This window comes from Canis aureus, chromosome 10 (genome assembly GCF_053574225.1).
Source record: "Canis aureus isolate CA01 chromosome 10, VMU_Caureus_v.1.0, whole genome shotgun sequence".
Classification (NCBI taxonomy): Eukaryota; Metazoa; Chordata; class Mammalia; order Carnivora; family Canidae; genus Canis; species Canis aureus.
The window spans coordinates 50259250-50268809 of record NC_135620.1 but is presented as its reverse complement, the minus strand read 5'-3'; the positions used below and the strand labels follow the sequence as shown (position 1 = coordinate 50268809).

At 34.0% G+C, this 9560-nt stretch overlaps 1 long non-coding RNA gene across 2 annotated transcripts; it reads right to left on the bottom strand.

Moving 5' to 3' along the window:
- Nucleotides 1–298: 298 nt before the first annotated feature.
- On the bottom strand, nt 299–4657 carry LOC144321731 (uncharacterized). Of its 2 annotated transcripts, none has more exons than XR_013387273.1 (2): nt 4487–4657; nt 299–1339 (listed from the first exon to the last, which is right to left on the bottom strand). It is a non-coding gene; the product is annotated as an uncharacterized LOC144321731 (long non-coding RNA). The 2 variants fall into 2 exon arrangements; XR_013387274.1 differs by having other exon boundaries at nt 4504–4657.
- Between the last annotated feature and the right edge of the window lie 4903 nt (nt 4658–9560).

Here is a 9560-nt window from a genome sequence, read left to right as displayed (position 1 = left end):
CTCCCCACCACTGATATGGAAGAGGGGATGGGTGGAAATAGCTCCAGGTTAAAGTGTCACAGACTCCACTATCTTACCAAGCTTGAGTATTTTTTCTGGAATAACTAATTTTTATTTCATTGTGTAGCCTTGGTTAGTTTCTAGAGTTCCAAAAAGGTCAATTTTAGATATTTTGTCTACATTTGTGTTCGTTTTGAGGGAGAACGAATTTATAAATGTACTTACTTGGCAATTCTGGAATTCAGTTGCAGCCCTGCTTTTTTAATAACACAGACTATGTCAGCCAAGTCTTGCCTCCTTTTATTGAATATCTCTGTATCCTAATAAGATCCAGATGACACAAGTCATGCTTTCTTTCTTTCTTTTTTTTTTTTTAAGTCATGCTTTCATTTAGCAGCTGTGAACCTCCTTTGTCTCAGTCAAAGTCAGGGTGATCATCATGCTGTCTCCTGATGAGTAGATCAACCAATTTTCTTAAAGGGATTTACTTTCTTAGTTACTTCAATCTCATCTATTTTACCCAGTATTGATCAGGATGGACAAGTTTATGCTGCAGTAACTTCTTAAAACTTAATGTAATGATCTATTTTTCACTTACACTATTAGTTCATTTAAGTTTATGTGGAGGTATTCTGTTTCTCAGACACTCAGGGGCCCAGTGTGATAGAAGCTCCTCCATGATGTAGCTGTACCATCTAGAACTTGCAGGATCCTCAAGTGCTAGGAAAAGCACATAAGGTACTTACCACTGCTTTCCCCTGCTTCAGCCTAGAAGTGTTTCATGCCAATTTCTCTCACAGCATATTGGTTAGCATTAGTCACATGGCTTTGCTTAGCTCCAAGGAAGTTGAGTTTTTTATTTTTGTTATTTTGTTTTTTTTTCCTTCCTTACCACTTAAGAGAGAGAGAGAGAGAGAGAGAGAACCTATAATCTACTACACTTCTCTTAAGCTGGCTGCTGGTTAAGTGTTACAAAATCAACTTTAAGCCATTTCCTCTTAGAGTTCTCTGTTGATAGTCTAGCACTTTACTTTTGAATTGGGGCATACTTGTTATCTCTTATCTTTTTGTTACTCTACTGATGCCTAAGCTGGTACTAAAGAAAGAAAATTTCATGTTACTTTTCTGCTACATACAGAAGAACATTTTATAGTTATAATATTTTCTTAGATATGTTTAAAAAAATGTCTCCACAACTGCCAACAAGAATTGGCACTCAATCCAGTCCTAGTCCAAGAATGAGAGCACCACCCTTTCTTTTCATCTTTTTCTTCCATATTGGCTCAGAGGATGAGAAGTTACACTGATACAATCTGACAGTCTGTCTGGCAGCATCCACCTAAACAAGAAATGGTTTTCAAACATTATTAGCAATTACTTTTGCATTGCTTTTCTAAAATTAATGTCTAGCCTTAGATAAGCCACTCTATCCAACATATAGAATTTAATTCAGAAAGACTGTCCTGGCTAAACAAGTTTACTTGCTCACACTACCCATGGGGCCTCTATCATCCATCATTCAACGATGGAGTAAACAGAGAGGTTTTATGTTTCTACTATATGCTAAGGACTGAATTATAACCTTAGAATATAGTGAAATGTACACAGTTATTTTTCTCATACAATGTTTAATACATTAAAAATAATATTAGAAAATAATTATACTATATCTCCTTATTCATTCAGTAATGCAATAAATATGTATTTAATATATTGCATATTTATTAGAATTTAGCAGCTCATATTTCAAAAGCAAGTGGGGCATTATCTCTGTACTTAAATTTTAAAAATAATGCGAATCTTATTGATTTATTCAGTTCCAGCTGTATTAATAAAAAAAAAATCAGGATTTCAATATGCCACCCAGAATTCCTAATATAACTCTATATATAGATTCTATTAAGGTCCAGAAATTGTATTTCAGTTTCCCCTTGTATAGCATGGAGGGAACAGAACTTCATAATGAAAGAGTTAGGAGTTTAAATGACCCTCTCCCCAACAAAACAACTATTTAACTAGAGTAAATTATAAAAATATCATTTAAAGTTTCTAAAACTTTTCCTTAGAAAATGGAGAGGTGTTTGAGAAAGTCTAGTAAATCTTGTTAAGGACAGAGTCTGTGGCATTTGATCCCTTACTTTCTCTCTTCCTCACCTCCTAGGTTGGTCTTATGGAAACTAATTTGGATGGTTATAACCAAGAATATCAATTTGGGCTTAACAAATAAGATAAACACTTAACAAATATGATAAATACAGAGTTCCATAGTCAGATACATCATAGTCAAAATGTTGAAAGACAAACATGAAGATAAAATCTTGAAAGTATCAAGAGAGAACCAACTTTTAACTTACAAGGAAGATCAACTGATTTATCATCAGGAAAAAATGTGACCATAAGGCAATCGGATGCTGTATTTAAAGTATTGAAACTTAAAAAAAAAGTATCAAGAATTTTATTCCCAAATTTTTAACATCAATAATAATAGAATAACACATTCTAAAATACTATGTTAGTACCCAATGAAATCTACATTTTCCAACTAAATGTTCTTCATACTGTAGCAGAGAAGACAGGATAGTACAATAGGAAGAACATAGTATTTACTCTTAAAGAAAACTATGTTTGAATGTTATTTCTTTCCTTTCATAGCTGTCTTGTGGGGAAAAGTTACAGTCTCCATATCTCTAAAATAGGAATGAAAATACCTACATCAGAGGGTCATGATGAGAATTAACTATTGTGACACATGTGTAGTGCCTAGCACATGGTAGATGCCCAGTAAATGTTTGCTCTAGTGAAGAAAACCTCCATTCTTAATATGTGATGGACATTGTGCTAAGAACTTTCTATAAGTTCATCTTAACTATTTTGCCTAAAAGCATTGGATAGAAATTGGTATTATACTTTAAAGTGAATAAATGGTAATTTAAATATATAATAGGACTCATCTAATATCATATTTAGAAGACATTTATTCTAAGTCTCCTCCACATACTGCTAAGTTCTGAGTTTTAAGAATTTGATTGCTGTTTCATTGCTGTTTTTTCAGGGTCTAAACAATGATTAGAAAGTGGTTGATACCCATAAGTATTTCTTGAGTGAATAAATGCAAATCTTTATCTCATTTCATATATAACACCAGTCATGCTGAAATAGAATTGCTAAAAATTTCAGTATTCAATAAAACATAAGCCTTTTCATATTATTAAATATGAAAAGAAAATCATTAGAGGTTTTATGTATTCTTTTAAAATTGGGGCATAATATTCCAGCCAATATGCCAAAGAGTTAGTCTTTCTATAGTCAAGGGAAAAACAAAATCTAGTTCTTCTAGATTTTTACCAGGCTTTACCTGAATAATAGTTTGATTTTTGACCACCATAAATTTTATGCAAAAACTCCCCCAAAAATCTCACAAAAATCAACATGTCATCAACATGTGATACTCAGATTAAGAATGTGTGATATAAGATATAGTTGCAAACAATTATTATTTAACTAATAATTGGACATTTCCAATGAGTCACATCAATACCATTCATTAACAGTTGGTCAGGAAGCTCAAGAGATCGTTCCTTGGGCAGCCCAGGTGGCTCAGCAGTTTAGCGCCACCTTCAGCCCAGGGCCTGATCCTGGAGACCCGGGATCAAGTCCTATGTCAGGCTCCCTGCATAGAACCTGCTCTCCCTCTATCTCTGCCTCTCTCTCTCTCTCTCTCTCTCTCTCTCTCTCTCCCTCTCTGTGTCTCTCATGAATAAATAAATAAAATCTTTTTTAAAAAAGAGAGATCATTCATTAGTTATTAAATTCTTCAAAGAAACTAAATCTAATTTTGTCTGCTTAACAAAGTATCAACATTCAGGGCATTTCTACAAATGCTCTATTGCCAATGCTTGACTACAGTAGAATGATATAATGTTTTAAAGTATTCTAAGAATTTATTATCTTAAGTAAATCTTAAAATGTATAAGTAATGCAAATTCATTTCTAAGTATTTCTTTTTCTTTTCTTTTTTTAAAGATTTTATTTATTTATTCATGAGAGACTCAGAGAGAGAGGCAGAGACATAGGCAGAGGGAGAAGCAGGCTCTCTGTGGGGAGCCTGATGTAGGACTTGATCCCAGGACCCTGGGATCACGACCTGAGCCAAAGGCAGATGTTCAACCACTGAGCCACCCAGGTGCCCATGTAAGTATTTCTTTATTATCTTAAGTGAACCTTAAAATGTGTAAATAAAGCAAATTCATTGGGTAATTGACACCTAAAAATAAAGTCACTTGAAATCCTACTATACTGTGACTCAGTAACAGAGTATAAATCAGTACTTGTTGACAATGATTTAGACCTAGGTTTTCACAGTGACTTCAAGCTGATCATAAAATCTCTACTCTCTTTTATTACTGGGCACCCAGTAGCAGTTCTCTGACTCTTTTATAGTTAGATAGACCATATGACTATGTTCTTGCTTTTAAAATAGAATTACATGTGACATTTCCAGACCAGGGCTTTATGAAGCAAGTGTGCCCACTCTGCATTTTCTTCTTCCACTGGTGGCATTCAGGAAACACAAAAGCTTGGAGAATAGGAGGGTTACTAATGTCCCTTTAGCATTTTGTAGCAGCAGCGTAACCTCCTATGAGATCTATTATTAATGGGATAAGTGATTGAGCATAAAAGTTCTAGAATGTTTGACCCATTACATATTTTGGAACCTCTTTGTGTCTGACATTCTTTCAATACAAACAAGGCATGTATTTATAAGCATGACATTAGTTAATGTAAACCACTTTAACAATTGAAGTTAAAAGAATTACATTTATCTATGGATTCCTAGAGTTATTCATTATGTAGTAGTCAAGAGCCTACTTTGCGTTAATCCTAGCATCAACACCAAGGATAAAATAATAAATAATGTTTGGTACTAGCTTCTGAAGATTTAATTATTTCATTCCCTGAGTGGACAAATTTCTTCTAGTAACTTGATTTGGTTAGTGGTCACCTAAGTAGATTAATAGGAACAATGTAAACATTTAAAAAATAATTAAATAATAATAATACTTATGAAAACATAATATCGCATCTTTGCTTGAAATACCTGCTGGGTCTCAGATTATTAATTTTCTCACCCATTTATTCTCTCAATATACATTATACATTTATTTAGGATTTACTGTCTAACAACTACTTGGCTCAGTGGTGGGAATTTGACGTGAATGATATATTGATTCTGTCTTCAAGAATTGAAGTGTATGAAGAAAATGAATACAATAATTCATAATAAATGATTGGATTCTTTTTCATATTAATACTATTTGATTGCACATGGTACACTGCATGTAAGATGTGTGACCATGATGGTAACACAATGGGAAAAGAAAGGAAGCATATGTAACAGATTCCATCTTCACTGTTACATAATGCACTCAATTATAAATTATCTAAAATAGCACCCTCCTCACAAAGCAGAAATATGGGAAAGCTATGTGACTTACCAATACTGTGTGTATTCACTCTATTCTCTTAGTTATGACCAGTAGTCTCAAAATTAACCGTTTGTTTTTAATAGAAGCCACCAGGAAAAAATGGATTTGCTACAGAATGGCAATTAAATAATTGCTTTTGTAGACCTTCAATCTCAAATTTTTCATTGGAAATACTCGAATGACATACAGGAAAGAAAAACCCCTGACCAAAATTAGAATCTGAAAATTTCATAGAAACGTACAAAGAAAGTATCTAAAATCAAATAACATAAGTTTGAGAAGATTTTCCATTCTGGCTTTGAAGGAAGAAGTTTCTTTCATGCCATTGTATTCCTTGTTTCTAGTTTGGAACATAGGGCCCATCTTGACATTTTATTTTCCCCAACCCTCTGCTAAAAGCAGCCAGATGGTCTATTCCACTTTTTAGTGTACTTCTCCCATAGCTTTTGCTTTCATTGCAGTTGTTTCTACTTCTGGAACTAGCTCCCTCCTCTCTGAATTTTTAGTTGCAATGAGGGATGGCAGGATGTAAGGAGGGATGTTTCGTGGGTCCTTTCCAGCTGACCCAGGGTTAATGTGTAGTATTTTAAATTACTTTTTCAAAGAGTAGTTTTAGTGTTGTAGTGTTCTGAAATAAAATGAGAGCACATCATTTATGCAAGTGTAAGCTCTGTCTTCTTAATTGCAACATCAATTACTTCAGTGAAAAATAAATAATTGAGCTAAGAGCTTGGGCAGAATAGAGGTTAGGCTTATTTTGAAATTTCTTTCTTCAAAGACCAAAGCATTAAACCACATGGTTATGAACTCACAGTTCAAATAAAAAACAAGTCATGCAAGGCAAATACTATTCCTGTAAAAAAAAAAGTCCTATAAATAGAGAAAAGCTGAATCAAGTGAAAAGCTTGGCAAATATGTAAATATGCTAACAAAAGCTATTTTCTTACCAAAGCCAGATTGATGCTCCCTGTAGTTAGAAAACAAACTATATTACCATCTAGAAATCTCAAGCTTTATAACAATGTATGGATATGAAATGAATGATCTAGGCAAATGCACATCATGTAATACGTTGCTTAATTTTACCTAGTCATAAAAATTGAAAAATATAAAACCACAAAATAGTGGATTTCATAGAGATTTTGGAAATAGAACTGAGTAGGTTCTGTTTGTATTACCATTGCCAGATGAATCACAAATACCAGATTCTACACAAGCCCCCAATCGTTCACCCACTAGAAACTATTCAGAGGCAAACACATCACTATCACTACTGGCCAAGAAACAGTCAACTTAAAGAATCTACAAGTGATGGAGATTGCATATAGCACCCAAGTAAGAACTGTTCCTTAACCTGTCAAATTGTTCTTCAAAAGAAGGTGTGTTTAGCACATTAACCTGGGAGTTGGGCTGGGGAACTTGATCTCAACAGTAGGTAGCTTTGTTGTGTTTTCAGTCTTCACTGTGGGCCAAGAGTAGGACTTTTGTTTTAACGTTCCTTAGTGAGAAAGCACTTTTCATAGTTTTCACCCACTATCCACATATGCAGGCTACTCTATTGGGTATGGGTGGGAGGGAGGGATCATTTTAATAGGTACAGATGCATGTGTAGGAGGATTTGCTTGTGATATTGGTGGGGGGGCGGGGGTGGTGGTGGTGGTGGCATCCCATTTATTACCTGTTTTTCTAGAAGTGGAGAAAGTCATTTCAATAATTTTTCAATCTCTTTCTTCATTGTAAAAGAAAAAGCAGGCACTATTTCACTGGGGTGGAATTGATTCTAGACATTTGAGTGTTTTCTTTCAAATTAAATACTTTCTTATCCTGGAGAAATCTTCTGTCATTTGTCAGCATTGGATAAAATGATAGGCTGTATGATGAAAATAAGATCTTCAGAAATTGTGTAGTCTTTTCCAACCTGGTCTACCCAAAGTGCTTCCTTTTATTCTAGCAATCTCAGAGAAAGAGTAGGAGTGCCCGTTCGACCTTTTTTTTCAAATAAACATGCAACATACTATACCTTTTATAAAAAGCAAAGTTTGTGTCCTTGCCAATAACCTTCTCATTGTAGTACAAATTAACATTGAAGCAAAAGCTTTCACTGAGTTATCACATCTATTGCATTTCTTCTCTTGTCTCTGGAGCCCTTCTTTCTTCTCTTCCTCAATTCTCTGCCTGAAGATTTTCACTTCTGAAGAAAACATAAATTTATATTGCAGAACTGAAACACTGCTATATTGCAGGCTGTCATTTTGTCATGGTAGACCAAGGTTCTTATAGTATGTTCGTAAAATAGAACATCAAATAGTTTTCCTACATGCAGTTTAGTGGAAATTATAAACTCTTCTATTTACTTTTACTATAAGGACAACCTATATCTCTTCAGTATTCCTTATATGAGTGTTTATTCTTTTATTCTCTTAATATTTTTTCTCCACAGTTTTAGATGTTTTCACCTTGAAAGCAGGAGTTTCCTGATAAGTTACAAATTCATCCATATTTGTTTTCTGTTGTATTTGAAAAATCACAAGAGTACTTTATATAGTTTTAACATTAAGGACAAATAATCATTGAGTTATAAAGACTCATGCTGATCTTCTAAATCTATCCTTGTTTTTAATTATGTAATTATTTCAAATAGATTATTTTGATGGAAGGTCGCCAGATGTTACACTGGCTTCCATATACTGAATTTTGATATAGTGGAACAATATATTTGGCAACAGTTCCAAACTGATTCTGCACAAACTATCATACATTAAGTAGGGACAATACCAGACTTACAGACTTGATTCCTATTCTTTTTTATAAGAAATTTCCCCGTTAGGGGAAAAATTATTATATGACATTTAATTTCTTAGGAAACACCAATAAATACTCCAATCTAGGCAGCCCGGGTGGCTCAGCAGTTTAGTGCCGCTTTTGGCCCAGGGCATGATCCTGGAGACCCGGGATTGAGTGCCGCATCGGGCTCCTTGCAGGGAGCCTGCTTCTCTCTCTGCCTATGTCTCTACCTCTCTCTCTGTTTCTCATGAATAAATACATAAAATATTTTTAAAAAAATACTCCAATCTATAACTTAAGTCATTGATCTCATTAAAACACTCATACTTTCTTCTATTTAAGTGTCAATTTTAGCATGAATTGATGTTTTTTTTTTTTTTTTTTCTGGATGAGCAGAGAGTTTATTATTGCTAACTGTATAAATTCCAGCATTATATACTATGGTCCACTCTCAGCAAAAATTGTTATTGGCAATATGAATCCACTTTCAATCCATAAGTAAATTTCCCTTTGCATTCCTTTAAATCTTTATCTATCATGTGGTCAGTAGTACTTCATTATAAGTACTCTTTTCTAAAAACCTTTAGCTCCCTTCCCTTTGTTTTTCCTAATTCAGCAACACAGCCATCTATTTTCTCCTTATCTTCAAATATGCACCTGAGTATTGATGTTGAAAATTCCACGGCTCCAGAAATTGATGTTTAGGGTTAGAGCCACAAATGTTATGGAAATCAAATAGACAAGCAAACCTACCTCAGTAATGTGACCCTCCTAATTTCTTTTTTTTTTTTTTGACCCTCCTAATTTCAAAGAAGATTGTTTTACATCTTTTTTTTACATCTAAATCTCACATCAGCCTTTACTTTCAGCCAATTTTAGCTTTACAGCTTTACTTACAATACAAAGTCACCAGGTTTAGATTCCCTGATCTTTCAGTCAGCAGTTCCCAGCTTTGCAACTGCAATTCCATGCTAACTTAAGTAACACTAGTGCTTTTATACTTGAGCCCCTCTTAACTGTCACGTTTCCATTTCCATCCTTTGTGTTTGGAGACCACCATTTTGAATTCAGAGACGAATCAACCACAGTAATTAAATGGCTGCTTGTATCAGAATCATACTACAAGCTCTGCGACAGAAGAAACAATAGAATACTTGTTTAATTAATTAATTAATTAATTAATGAGTCCCAAGATTAATGAAGGCAGTCATAGTGAACATTTACAAGCCTATTGCAGAGATGTGATTGTGTTGTTTTAGCATGAATTATTGATTAGATAATCTACTTAAC